A 14553-nucleotide genomic window follows, 5' to 3' on the forward strand; every position below is an offset into this window, starting at 1 on the left:
ATTCTAAATAAAATGCCTCACTTTAGCTGGTTGATCCAAGTTTTTTTCTCTAGGTTGACACAGGAATAATATTAGTACCTACCTCCTTAGGCTGTTGTTGGTATCTAATTAAGCATGTTGCAACCCTTAACATGCTATACAAATGCTAGTTATTGTTGTTATTATTATAATGTAAGTAGGTTGTTAGAAGAAGAGGATTTGGCCTCAGGCCCTTTACCTTTCAAAGCCAGTGCTCTTTCTGCTATATTCTAATTCCTCTTTGACATGTACATTTTCATAAATTGTCCTCCAGTTGCTTCATCTCATCTCTACCCCTACTTTTTAAATTCTTGAAGGTTAGGAACTAAGTCTGAAGCAAGTAAAACTTCTTATTTGTTGCTCCTTATTTATCTCCTACAAAAACATCATCTTAACTTTTGTCTTTCTATAAAAGCTCTTGTCTCCTTCCCTAAATTATGATCTTCCTTATCTCTCTTTTATAATTTACAAACTTTTAGACTGTTAGTATGCAGATGAAAGCCCCAAATTTCAGTGGAGAGCTCTTCTATGTTGAAATTTGAGGCTTTCATCTGCATACTAACTAAAAGAACTCTCCCCAAACTTTCTAATTACTTGATTCCCTTTAGAGGGTAATCTGTTAGCTATGGCATAACTCTTTTGTGATTTTAAGAGAATCTCTTTGAATTCGTTCAAACTATGAACCATATTTCTCACATACTTCACTTTAAATCTACCTGATCAATATTTTTATTAGTGACTTAAATGAAGACATGAAAAGCCTGCTGTTGTGGTTTGCATATTTGGAAGGTGACTTGGCACAATGACCAGAATGATGGATCTGGAATTAAGGAAAACTTGAGTTCATATTCTACTTCAGATATTTATTTACTAGCATATGACCCTCATTTAAGCTTTTCCAGTATCATCATTTTTAAACTGGGAATAATAATAGCACGTATGATATGTGCTTCTCCCTAACTTTTCCTCTTACTATGCAGACCCTGACCTTGCTCCTCCTTTCCCCTAAGACTTTAAAATTTCCTGAACTTGAAACCATGTTGTTTAATCTTATGTAATTTTTCCTTGCGTTGTCATATTTGGTTGAGCCCATGAAATATTTCCTGTAATAAATGGCAAATCTTTGTGATCTGTGATAAATGTCTCACGTGATTATTTCATGAATCCAACCCTTATGCTTTCCCACAAAAATAACTTAATTTTATAGTGATATCAAATGTGATAAAAATATACGTATAGTGCTTTGCAAATTTAAAAGTATTATATAAATGTTAGCTTAGTTGAAAGTATACTGGATTTTGATTCAAAAGAACTGGATTCATATTCTGGCCCTACTACTTACTAGATAGCAATCCTGGGCAAATACTTTGGAAATTAAAGACCAATTTTCATCTGTAAAATGGGGATAATAATAGTTGCACTACTCTTTCCACACAAAGTTGTTATGAGGAAAGGATTCTGTAAATTTGAATGCTATAGAATTGCAAATTATAAATTCTATGATTTTTCAGTACTTAACTATCTCTGTGAAGGCTCAGCTGGGTGCTGAAAAAAATTTTCCTAGATAGAAATTTTTAAAAAAAGCTTCCCTGAAGTAGAAAGTAGTTTAGAATTTTTTAAAAAGCACATTCTGAAGATTTTTTTTTGGTTACCTCTTTTTGAAATGCTAATGAAAGCTATATGTCTTTTGTAGCTATAAGTTTTTTATAGCTATATGTTTTTTAACTATGGAATTTACAGCTATTCAATTCCTCCAACAGGTGATAAAAACATCTTGCCTGGAGCAAAGATCTTGAGAAAAGAAATGAGGCAATGTGTGAAAACATTTTCTTAGGGCTATTTGACAGCTTTTTGAAATACTAATGACAGTTACTTATAGCTTATTTCTTAGAATTCACACCTATTCAGTTTCTACTTCCAGGTAAATAAAGCATACTTCCAGTGAGTACAGGAGTGTGAAACCAAATTTAGGCAAACTGTGAAAACTCCCAGCTTCAACTGCATCTTAAGGGAACAAAAAAATTGTGGACGCCTCTTTCCCAAGTTTTATTTATTTTCATATAAATAGTTCATTTATCATGTGAAATCACAACCTGTCTGTGGTTACTGAATCCCACACTTCCCTAATTCAACAAAATTTACCAAACATTATATTGTTCCTTCCCATAAGGAGCTTACATTCTATTAGAATGTCCATCACTTGGGAGCAAAACTCTATAAATTCCTACTATCTTCTCTCCCAAGTCTTTCACTACTCAACAGAAAGCCACAGCTGAAAGAAGCTATCCTTAGAGATCATCTGGTCTACATCCTCTATTTTATGGGAGAAAAAGCTGAAGCCCTGAGTGGCAAGGGACTTGCTCAGGGGATCAAATTAGTAATCATTTGAAAAAGAGTTTGAATTCTGGTCAATTCAATTCAACAAACATTTATTCCACACGGGGAATTAGGTGGTGTAGTTGAAAGCCCAAGTTCAAATACAGCCTCAGGCACTTACGAACTATATTACTCTGGGCAAGGTATTTAACCTGTATTTGCCTAAGTTTCATCATCTACAAAATAGAAATAATCATAGTATTGAGGTCAGGATAGCAATGTCTAGTTCAAAATAAACATGTGATAAATTTACAATGGCCATTCTCTTTGCCAAAGATTAGGTTTATTTAGGGGAAGAGTTTATAGACAAAGATAAGAGGTAAAATAGGTACCCGGCATAGCAAATATGAAACAAGAGTTGGGAGAGCAAATAGTCCAGTGGTCCTCAAACTTTTGTTCTCAATATCTTTATCCTATTAAAAATGATTGAGGATCTGTCCAAAGAGTTTTTGTTTATGTGGTTTATAGTTATAGATATTGATCACATTAAAAATAAAAACTAATTATGAATTTTTAGACTCTCTGAAAGGATTTCAGAGATTCCCAGGATGCTCTGGACCAGACTTTGAGAACCACTGAGTTAGACTAGCCAGAGTTAACTAGAGCAAGAAGAAAAACACTATTAAAGGAAAGACATTATGAAAGAGAGAAAAAGAGTACCTCATAGTGGGCTTAGTCCTGAAAAGAACTCAGCAAAGAAATTCATTATAAGCAAATCCTTTATAGGGGAAATTGTGTAATTAGTTGGTGAGAAAACCAGGGAAGTAAAGGGAGAAACTCAGAGGGATATCAAAGAACCAGATAGAATATACCTGATAGGCCAGGTCCCAGAGCTGTCTAAAGATATGCTTATCAATACCTCAAAGGTTGTTTAAAGATGCACAGAGGTTAGGGGATAGAAAATGGAAATTGATAAAGAGGTCTATCCTCACAATCACTCTAAACAAATAGGATAATTTAGGGATTGGGTATATCTGATAATTTTCAGATGGGCTTCTTCCTGACAGGGAAATTTAGTTCATATCAATAGCACCTATATCCCAGGGTTACTGTGATGATCAAATAAGATAATAATTGTAAAAATTGCACAGCACAATGTCTGCTACACTGCAAGTTAGCTATTATTATTACTTACTTTCTCTAGCCTTGTATTGCTTTAGGTGCTAGAGATGGGAGGACAAAAGTGAAATATTCCCTGCCCTCCTGTCTACATTCTGTTGCTTGGGGAAACAACACGTTCTCAGGTGCTTTTTCTAGTTCACCCTCCTAGCTGTCAAGTAGATAAACCAGTGGACTCAGCATCAGAAAAATCTGAGTTCAAATTGACCTTTGGCAAGTTATATAACCCCTCTCTGCATCATTTAATAATAGAATCTCTGTTGTGAGGATAAATTGATATTTACAAAAAGAGGTGCCAAGCTTAAAGCACTGTATAAATGCTCTTATTATATTTATAATAATTATAATACCTAGTATAGGATCTTAAATGCAACAAAAAGGTTGCTGAATGATCATTACTAAATGACAGCAGCAGATAATGAATCATGAATAGAGTCTGAGGACAGCAGCCACACCTCCTTAATTGAACCAATATTGCTTTATTAAAACTAGCATAGAATTCAGAGTTACTATTCTTCCTCAGGCATCTCCTTTCTCTTAAATGAAAACATCAAACAAAACAAAACAAAACAAAACAAGCAAAAAAACAAAAACCAAACTCAATCCGGTTAATTCAAATCCTGTTCCCTCTCCTGTCTCTCTTTCATTAAAGTAATGAGACTTTACTGTATATTGTGGCTCTTTTCTCAGGGGACAGCCCTTCAGACCCAGGGGCTATCTTTAAGATGCATCAACTTCTAATTACTCATCTATAGCTTATTAATACATTAAATCAAGAGGAAGCTCCAGCCATTTAATTGGCATTTAGAAAATTTGCAAGGATGGTGGTAATTAGATACCAATTGGCATACTTATTAATGTCACTGTTTAGGGCTATTAATTGATAGCCAATTAACTTACAACAGGCCTGTCCTATTAATTGCTAAACAATCCTATTCAGGTTTATTGGGAAGGCTATTACATTTGTTTCCTTTAACAGAGTTGTCCTCTTTGGTCTTGTGTCCAATCTCATTTTGAAGTTGGAATCTGGAGGTCTTTTACTTATCTCTTGGAAAATCTTCATGGGATAGTCATAGATTTTAGAGTTGGAAGAGACCTTAGAAATGGCTCAATATGAGCACGTCATGAGACTGAGGAAATGGAAGTCTGGAGTAATTAAAGGACTGGCCCATGTTCACTCACTTAATCCTTGACAAAGTCAGGATTTGAACCCAAGTCAATGCAATATTCAACAGATATTTATTAAGTGCCTAATATATGTTAGGTGTTATGTAGAGTGCAAAAACAAAACAGTTTCAACCTTCAAAGAGCTTACATTGGGCAGGAAACAACATGCATATAGAAAGTTTGATACAAAATATATTCAAAGTAATATGAGTGGTGGGTTGGGGTGGGGTGGAGGGAAGTCTACAAGTTTGACACAAGTAGCAATTTGTTTCAAGTCCCAGCTAAATCCTTATGAGAAGCCTTTCCAGACACTAATGACAAGATCTTCCAGTCCGTTGATTGTCTCTAATTTATTTTGCATATATCTTGTTTGTATATACTTGGCATATTGTCTTCCCATTAGACTGTGATCTCCTTGAGAACACTCCAGGAAGAAGAGCATGATTCTAGATTTGATCCCAGACTTTGATGTGCAAAAGAAAACCAAAGCAGGAATCCCACACCAAAGGGGAGCCTGAATTTCTGTCACTGAACTAGTAGAGCTTCCTAGATGGCCGACAATAGCCAAGTCCACCAGAGGTGTACTGTTGCTCAGACCTAAACCCAGGTTAGAAACTTGCAGAGTTTAGTCTGGAGGTGGGAAGAGAATGAACAGAATTTTCTCTGCATCAAATTAATTTGGGAGCACTACAAGCTTTCAGGTCTTGAGCTTGGGCAGTCCTTGAGATCCTGGAACAAAAAACACTTAATATCCCAAGAAAGCAATAACTAGCTCAGATCCTCTTTTCAGAAGTGCAGAGACTAGACCTAACAATAAATCCAATGACAGGAAGCAAAATAGAACAATGAACAATCAAACCAAAAAAAAGAATCCCACCATAAAATGATGACAAGAATTTTCAAGACACAAACACAGAAGAGAAGGACTTCAAAACATCTATAAGCAAAAGCTCAAAGGAAAACATAGTTTGGGTACAGACTCAGTTGGAATTTCTGAAAGAAGTAAAACAAGACTTAAAAAAATTAAAAAAAATTTTATCAATAAATGAGAGTGCTAAAGAAAAAACTTGGAAAAAAATTGAGAGCTATGGATATTTGTGTTCTTTCTGAAATCAGTCATTATCAGGAATCAGAAGGAATCCAATTAGAAAAGACTTGGAAGTGGTTCTGTTATGTCTTAATGATTTTTTAAAAACAAAATTTATTTTAGTTTTTTAAGATAATACTTTATTTCCCCTCAATTACATGTAAAAATAATATTTGACATCCATTTAAAAATTTTCAAATTTTTTTCCTTCCCTCCTTCCTCTCCCCTTCCTTGAGATGGTAAACAATCTGATACAGATTATACATGTTCAGTCATGTAAAACATATTTCTAAATTAGTCAATTTTGTGAAAGAAAACTTGAACTAAAAAAAAATGAAAGAAAATGAAAGATAGTGACATATATGTCACCTATATAAAGAATGAGGAGGTGGTTGGGGTGGAGAGAGATACTGACACTTTAACTTCATTCTTACCTTAATTGGTGAAAAGAGGAAAGAACACACATACATGCTTGTATGCATACATAGATACATACATTTATGCATATAGATTGGGCATAGAATTACATTTTACTCAGTGGGAAAATGAATAATAATTAAAGGAAGGATCAGTCCTAAGCAAAACAAACTCCTAAGGTTGTACAAAAATATCTATAGTTCTTTTTGAGGTGGCAAAGAATTGGAATCTGAGAGAGAAGAATCTGCCCATCAACTGAGAAATAGATAAACAAATTATGATTTATAAGTGTGAAGGAATATTGATGTGCTATAAGAAAGAAAGGACGAAGGGGGTAGTTTCAGAGAAACTAGGAAAGATTTGTATGAATTGATGAGAGTGGAGTAAGTAGAACCAGAACAATTTATACAATGATAACAATATGGTAAAGACAACTTTGAAAGAAGAAACTTTGATCTCTATAATGATTAATTGTAATTTCAAAGAACTAATAATTAAACATGCTACCCATATCTTTGATTAAGAAGTGAAAGACCCAGAATGAAGAATTAAAGTTTTTTGTACATGGTCAATGTGGAAATTTGTTTTGCTTGACTATATATGTTTATAATAGGAACTTTTTTCTTTCATTCTCAATAGATAGTGGGAGGTAGTATAGGAGAGAGAATGGATATTTATTTTCTAATTGAAAAATTAAAATATGATAATAAAAAAAACTTATCTATGCTTCAGTTTAGCAGTTTAGTAAAAAAATGACCTGTTTCCTGTAACCCTAGAAATTCTATCCAACCTTTGAAATGAAAAAAAAAAATCACAGGATTATAAATTTAGAGATAGAAAGAACTTTATGGACTATTTAATCCAACTACCTCATTTTACAATATGAAAAAACTAAGGCTCAGAGAGATGGTGATTGTTTAAGGTTTTTAAGGTAGAAAAGGATAGAGGCAGGGTTTAAACTCACGCTCCCTCATGTGCCTTTACCTTCCCTCTCTTCATATCTTTTCTACCATTTATTTCTCTAGTTGGTTCTCTATTCCTCAAATATGCTGAAAAGTCCAGCAAAATGCAATTGGAAGGGAATAGGATGGGAAGGGTGGTTTGTGCAGGGAGGTGTGAAGAGTGTCAAGCATATCTTTAAGGAATGCCCCCCCTCCATATTATTATGCATATGAAATAGTAAAAATAAATGCCAAGAGTTTACTTTGTCTGTGTTCCCATCCCAGGGAGGGATGTATACATCCAAGATGTACAAGAAAATTGCCAAGGTAATTGGTAAATATCAATACTATCCTATTAAAATATTCCAAAAGCAACAATAGCAAAAGGAAAAAGAAAGGATGGATTAGAGAGAATCACCTTATGATATCAAAATATGTTATAAGCAGAGTAGTTTTCATTATGAAAACTAAGAATACCTGTTTTAAGTGAAAAGTAAATTTTTTAAAATGACAATTTGGAGCATGGGATAGGACTAGGAGGGGTACTAGTGGCCATCTTGTCTCTCTGCCTTGGTGACAGTGGGAGATTAATGTGATGATTTCATGCTTATTAGCCTCCAGTCTTTTCCTGGACCAGCTGTCAGAGTCACCTCCTTCTCCCCACCCACTGGTCTCCTTGAGTCACAGACCAGCTGTTACTGGAATGCCTTATTTGGTCCCATCTCTCCCAAACACTGGGACCAGGGTAATTTCCCCAATTACAGGACCCTAAGGATAGTTCCAGGCACAATACACTGAGATTGCTTACTGGATCAGCTACAAAATTCATATTCAACTGCATTCTATTTCTAAAAGAGATGATTTCCATCTTTGACCCAGGGCTGTACTGGAATTCAGGAAGCATGATGTGCCATTTTTACTCAAGCAATCATCATTTTTTCCTGTTCTTTCCTCTCTTTACAAGCCAACTGTTCTCACATGGATGGATGTACATGTAATGACATGTAGAAATGAAATTAGGCCATGTCTGAAAAATATTTTAGAATCTGAGCTACAAGAGATCTCATAGACTAACCACTACTCCTTTGGTTTTTATAGATGGGAAAGCTTATTCCAGGTAGATTCAAGATATTGCCAAGGTTGCACAGGTTGTGTCAGAGGTAGGAATTGTACCTAGGTCTTTTGAAATTTAGGAATACACACACATGCACACAGAGGCATATAGTGTAAATATATATATGTGTATATACATATATATGTAAATTCTGGGAATTTGTACTGTTTATATGCTGCACTTGGATTATAAACAGCCTAAGTATGGGGAAAAGTTGAGCCCCTCTTAAAGTTAGACCAGTATTGTACTTAAGGTTCCCACCCCATCTCAGGTTTATAAAGCAAGTTAAGTTTTCTAAAATACTTTTCTCATAATAACATCATGAGGTTTTGATAATATATTATTTCCATTTCATAGATGAGGTAGGTGAAGTGAAATGGAGCTATGAAGTAAAATAAAATGACTGTAGTTAGAATATCACTAATATTTATATAAGCCTTTGCTATTTATAAAATGAATTCTTTATAATAATCCTGTAACAATAACTGACATGTATGTATAAAATATATGTATACTTATCCAATGTATACATATGTATACATACAAATGTATAAATGTATGTGTGTGTTGTTTCACACGCAGGGTAAATGCTCACAAGGTGGTCAAAAAAAGCAATACAAAGATACTCTTAAAGTATTTCTTAAGAACTTTAGAATTGATTATATGACATGGGAGTAGACAATGCACTGTCCAGCATGTTGTGCCCTCATCAGAGAAGGTGCTGTGCTCTCTAAGCAAAGCAGGAATGAACTGATCCAAAGGAAACGTAAAATATGCAAAATTAGAAAAGCTCCCCCAAATGCTGTTTGTATCCTACCTGTTCATATTGATCTGATTAGCCTGAGACTTCCCAGAAAGATCTGCTGTATATGACCTATTCTGATGAAGTCCCTTGTCTCCCTCAATAATACCAGTGGAGAAAGGGATGTCAGAAACTGTCCAGTTCCTCTAGGAAGGTTCATCATAATAAGGATAATGATGACAATGATGAGGATGATAACAGTTAACATTTATGTAACACTTTAAGCTTTGCAAATCATTCTACATTTATGATCTCATTTGGTTCTTATAAATTCCCTGTTAGGCAGGTAGTAGATAGAATATTTGACTTTAGATTCTGACACAACTAAGTTTGAATTCTGCCTAAAATGCTCACTAGCTCTCTAGTCTTACATAGACAATTCATTTAATCTCTCTGAATTTGAGTCCTCATCTGCAAAGTGGGGATAAAAATGTCATCTATTTTATTGTAAAGTTACTAAATTATTGTAAAGATCAAATATGATATACATTTGTCCCTTCCACTTCTCAACTTTCCTTATTATGGAAATTAAATGGGAATTTTTTGGGGGTTTTGCAGAAGCTGCAAATGACAGGTGGCCAACAGACAATACAGAAAAAAGTTAAGAAAATCAGAAATGCATAATTATATATATATATATATATGTATATAATGACCAACCCCAATTTTATACTAAGTTACTGTAAATACCCCATTAAAAAAATTCAGATTTCTTCTCTGATACAAAAGGAGGGCCAAAAAAATTTACATGGATTTTCGAGATCATGAGGTCACTGTGCCCCTAACTTCTAAGATGTGAAAGGAATAACTATTTTTGTTATTATTATTGTTATCATAGGATGTTATCCTATGATACTTTCCCCCTCATTTTACAGATGTATTCATTTTATGTATTCACTTTATTAAGTGAGGCTGAAAAAAAGTTAAGTGAATTATCCAGGGTCACACAGTGTTAGAGGTTGGATTCAAATTTAAGTCTTCTTTATTCAAAGTTAATTACTATCCATGGCCCTACTTAATTGCCTTCTACAGAACTACTCTATGGCTCTAATGTTTTTTATATATCTCTACAGGGTAGAACTAAAGATCTCAGGTGGAAATTTCAGGAAGGTAGATTTCAGTTCAACATGAAGAGAAATTCACTAATAGAGCAGCCAAATAATAGAATGAGCTACCTCATGAAGTTGTGATTTCACTGAAATATGTATTAATTGCTTTATTTAAATTTCTTTAAAAATTTTTTTAGTTTTAATTTATGGAGTAAAGCAAGCCTTTCCATAACATAGTACAATAAAAAAGATATTTGCATATGAAATAATCTACTATGTACAACTTGTTATTAATTTCAAATGTACAATAAAATTATCATTTAAACTTCTTTTTTCTTCTTCCTTGCCCAACATAGCTACCATTATTTACAAATGTGTGTATATATATATATATATATATAAATATATACAAATACATATATATGTAAAATCATTATAGACATACTTCTCTTTATCACTTCTTCCTCTGGATATAGACATCATACCTTTCTTCATATGTCCTCTAAGTTAATTTAGGTATTTATAATTTAGGTAAGTCAAATAACTTTTTGTTCTAGTTGTTCTTAAAACAATATTGCAATTACTGTATACAATGTTCTCTTGGCTCTATTCATTTAGTTCTTCATTATTTTGTGCAAGTCTTTCGATGTTTTTCTAAAATTATTGAATTTATCATATTTTAAAGCACAGCAGTATTCCCTCAAATCATATATTACAACTTGTTCAACCATTCCCCAATGGACGGGCATCCTTGAAATTTTCAGTTGCTTGCCATCGCAAAGAGAGCTGCTATAAACATTATAGAACACATGGGTTCTTTTTCTTTTTCCTTAATTACCTTCAGAAGTAGACCAACTAGTGGGATTGGTGGATCAAAGAGTATAGGTAGTCTAATTAAGTTTTGGGCATTATTACTAATTTCTACAAAAGATTTTTTCCTTCTTCTCTTTCCCTCTAGCTTTCTCCTTTATCCTCCCTTTTCTTCTCTTCCTTTCCTATTAGCTGCATTCTTATTCACTGGAAATGTCTATGCTGAGTTGAGTGTTGTAGAGGAGATTTCTACCCTGGTTGAGGTGCTAAATTAGATACATGAGTGAATAAAGCATTTATTAAGTGCTTACTATGAGCTAACCACTTTTCTGCTTATAGAAAAGCAGGACAGTCTGCTTTCAAGGAGTTCCCATATTAATGGGGGAGACAATACATATGGAAAGTTTTAGCTGCAAGTCAGATGGAAAAGCCTCATGGTCTTTTCCATCTGAAGCAGCAAAGCAAATATGATAATATCTCTGTTTTAATATTACTTCCACTGATAAAATAATTGATTCTTAATGTTGAACCATTTCATAGTACTATGGACATTGGTAGCAAGAACTTTCTTCTCTGAATCTTCAGCAACTGTAACATCTACAAGGGTAGTTTCCAAGCTGCATCTTTTCAGCAGATACTTTGCAGGAAAATAATTGTGAGCACTGGGCTGGAGGCATTACTATTTTTAGGTTCTTGGGTTCCCAGAATTTGATGGAGGGGGTGGTCCACATATTGGTGGTAGTTTGCCTTACTTGGCATATGTTGTGCCTTGCTGCTTCAGGTAGGCTGGCTTGCTCTATATCAGTTAAACATAATAATCTTTCCAACTATGTGATATTATGGGTTTGAGGAAATTGTGGCACAAAAATAATAAAAAAATTTAGCTTATTTCATAGTTTTCCCACAAGCTGGCCCTATGAGTCCATTCTGTCTTTTGGGGACTTAATAAAGCCACTTTCAGAAGGGTGACTCATTAAGTCATTGCTGCTGAATTTGTACTCAAAGGATGAGCATAACTTTGTTCCCATAGCTATATCGAGGTTTTTGAAAAAAAAAAATTAGCCAGTGTTTTATTAGCAACCAAACTTTAAAAAGCAATACAAATAACTATGCTTATATAGTAACTTGTTACACCAAAATGAAGTAATCTTAATATCTTAAAATATCCTAAAATTTTCTTAGTATCCCCTTCTTCATTAGGAACTTGTTTAATCTGTATATGTTGGTATTAAGAGATGTCTATTGGGAAAACCCTCTCAAATATATGTATATATGAAAGGCCTTATATATATATATATACGAATATTCATTTACATGTGTTTAAATGTATCATTCTTATATTTATTAATATATTTGTTCATTTTGTATTATAAGGGTGTTTCCAGATTTCTTTGTATTCTTAATATTTTTTCAACTTAGCTGCATTTGACTTCAAGAAAGGCTCTTGAATGATAGCAACACAGACAGAAAAGAACCTGAGATATCTTTGGTCCATCTCTCAGTTTACACATCAGTTCTCCATTATGGTATTCTAGAGAAATTGAAGTCATATATTATCTTAAAGTCTTAGAGGAAAGAGAATTGAACAAAACTTTTAGTGACCTCTTCTGAGTCTGCTAGGAGTGAAGTTATTCTTAAAGTCTTAGCTGTTTCTCAATGCTGTAATTTTCTACCTCTACCTGATCTCAGTATGAATAAATTTTTACCTTCAGTGTGTATAGAAAATAATTGGTCATCTCCATTTAATAATTCTCTCTCTCCTTAAAGTCATAAATTAAGTGCTTCTTCTCTAATGCCATGTCCCCTCAAGGTTGCTACTATTTTAACCAAAAGTTGGTGAATGGAGTTATTTTTTTCCTCATGGGAACACTTCTTTCATTTCATAATGGAAGCCAATGTGAACATAGGAAAGTTTTCTTTAGGGCCAACTTTGTGGGAGTATGATTGTTAGAACAATGAATAGCCGGTCCTATCAAAACACATTTGGAAAACCATGATTAAATGATTTCTAGCTGCTTTCTCTGAAGACTGCAATTCAATTCGTTTCATATTCTATAATGTCCCTTTGAGGTGGAACAGGGGCAGATTGGAAGTGATTCAAAAAAGGGGAAAGAAAGGGTTAAGGCAAAAGTTTGTCATAGAGCTGAGGTAAAAAAACAAGTTAATGAAAGAACTTGGGATGTGAACTCAGGTCCTCTGACTCCTTGGTCCATGCATGAAACATTCTGTACTCTGGAAAGATCAATAGATTTAGAATTGGACCTGGGTTGGATTGTTGGCTCTGCCATTTTACTGTGTGATTGTGGGCAACTCTCTTGTCCTGGATTTATTCAACTATAAAATTAAAATACCAAATTAGATGATCTCTGAAGTCTTTTCTGGCTATAAATTTATGATTTTTTTTTTTTTTTTTATCAGCAGATTCCAGATCCTGTTCTTTGGTCCTTTTCTGTTCTTCCTTTAAGAGGAACTGAGTATCTGTCACACACACACACACACACACACACACACGAATATAAATTTATAACATAATATATATACACACATAAGTATATGGGGAAAGGCCTTTTATATATGAATACAACATATATATATATATATATATATATATATATATACATATATATGTATGCTTTCCACTATATGTAGCATGAAGATGCCTTGTGTGGTTGTAAGGGAGATAGAATAGACATCTCTAGCTTCTTTTTTCCCTACTGTTTTACAAAGTTTAATTCCAACCAGGGTGTGGGTGTGGGGAGGAAGAAGGAAGTTGAAGCTGGAAGTCACTGCTTTCTTCAGAGAAAGGTATATAAGGTTAAAATTATATCTATTTGTTTCCTAGTCAAGGGAATATGATCAGGTTCAAGCTAACTTCTTGCTATTGCATTACTGGGGGGAAGCAGGACCCTGAACTTTATATCTCAGACTTGACACTTTTCCTACTATGTACCAGCTTTACAATGAACATAGAGCAGTTAGCCAATATATTGATTGATATTGATTTCAATATCAATTGATTTCAATTGATTTCAAATTAATAGCATATTAACACATTAAACACAGACAATACAGAATGAAAGAGCTCTCCTGTGAAGACGGCGTATTTTAAAATCAGCCAGAGTCAGGAATTCAGGTTAGGGGAAAATCGTCAATCTTTATGCTCAGTGAAGAAAGATTGGAGGTGGAAGAGAATGGGCAATAGCAATGTGTGCAGCTGACTCAAAAAGCTAGCTAGACCAGCAGCCACATGACCAGCAGCTACAAGCATAGAACCCAGGCTCAATCCCTCCCAGCCTCTCTTCCTGTCTCTCTGCCTCCACCCACCAAAATCATCATTTCCTATACAACACATCAGGACTTGCACAGAGAGTGGGCGGAGGCCATTCTTTATCCAAGGATGTATATTAATAGAGTATAATCCAATTACTATTTAGCCTCACATGCTTGGGACCTCAGTGCATCAACTCAAGCCTCAGCCCATTACACTCTCCCATTGAGAATACAATAACTCAGCTCAATCAAGAGAGAGTATATGATCTAATCCAAGCAGAAATTCCCCCAAATCCCTACTATAATAAATTGGGGACAGGGACTTAATGGAGACTTCCAGCTTCTCGTGTGTCAGTTTCTTCCCAAAATCTTTTCCTTCAGCA

The sequence above is a fragment of the Sarcophilus harrisii genome, chromosome 3 (genome assembly GCF_902635505.1).
Source record: "Sarcophilus harrisii chromosome 3, mSarHar1.11, whole genome shotgun sequence".
NCBI lineage: Eukaryota > Metazoa > Chordata > Mammalia > Dasyuromorphia > Dasyuridae > Sarcophilus > Sarcophilus harrisii.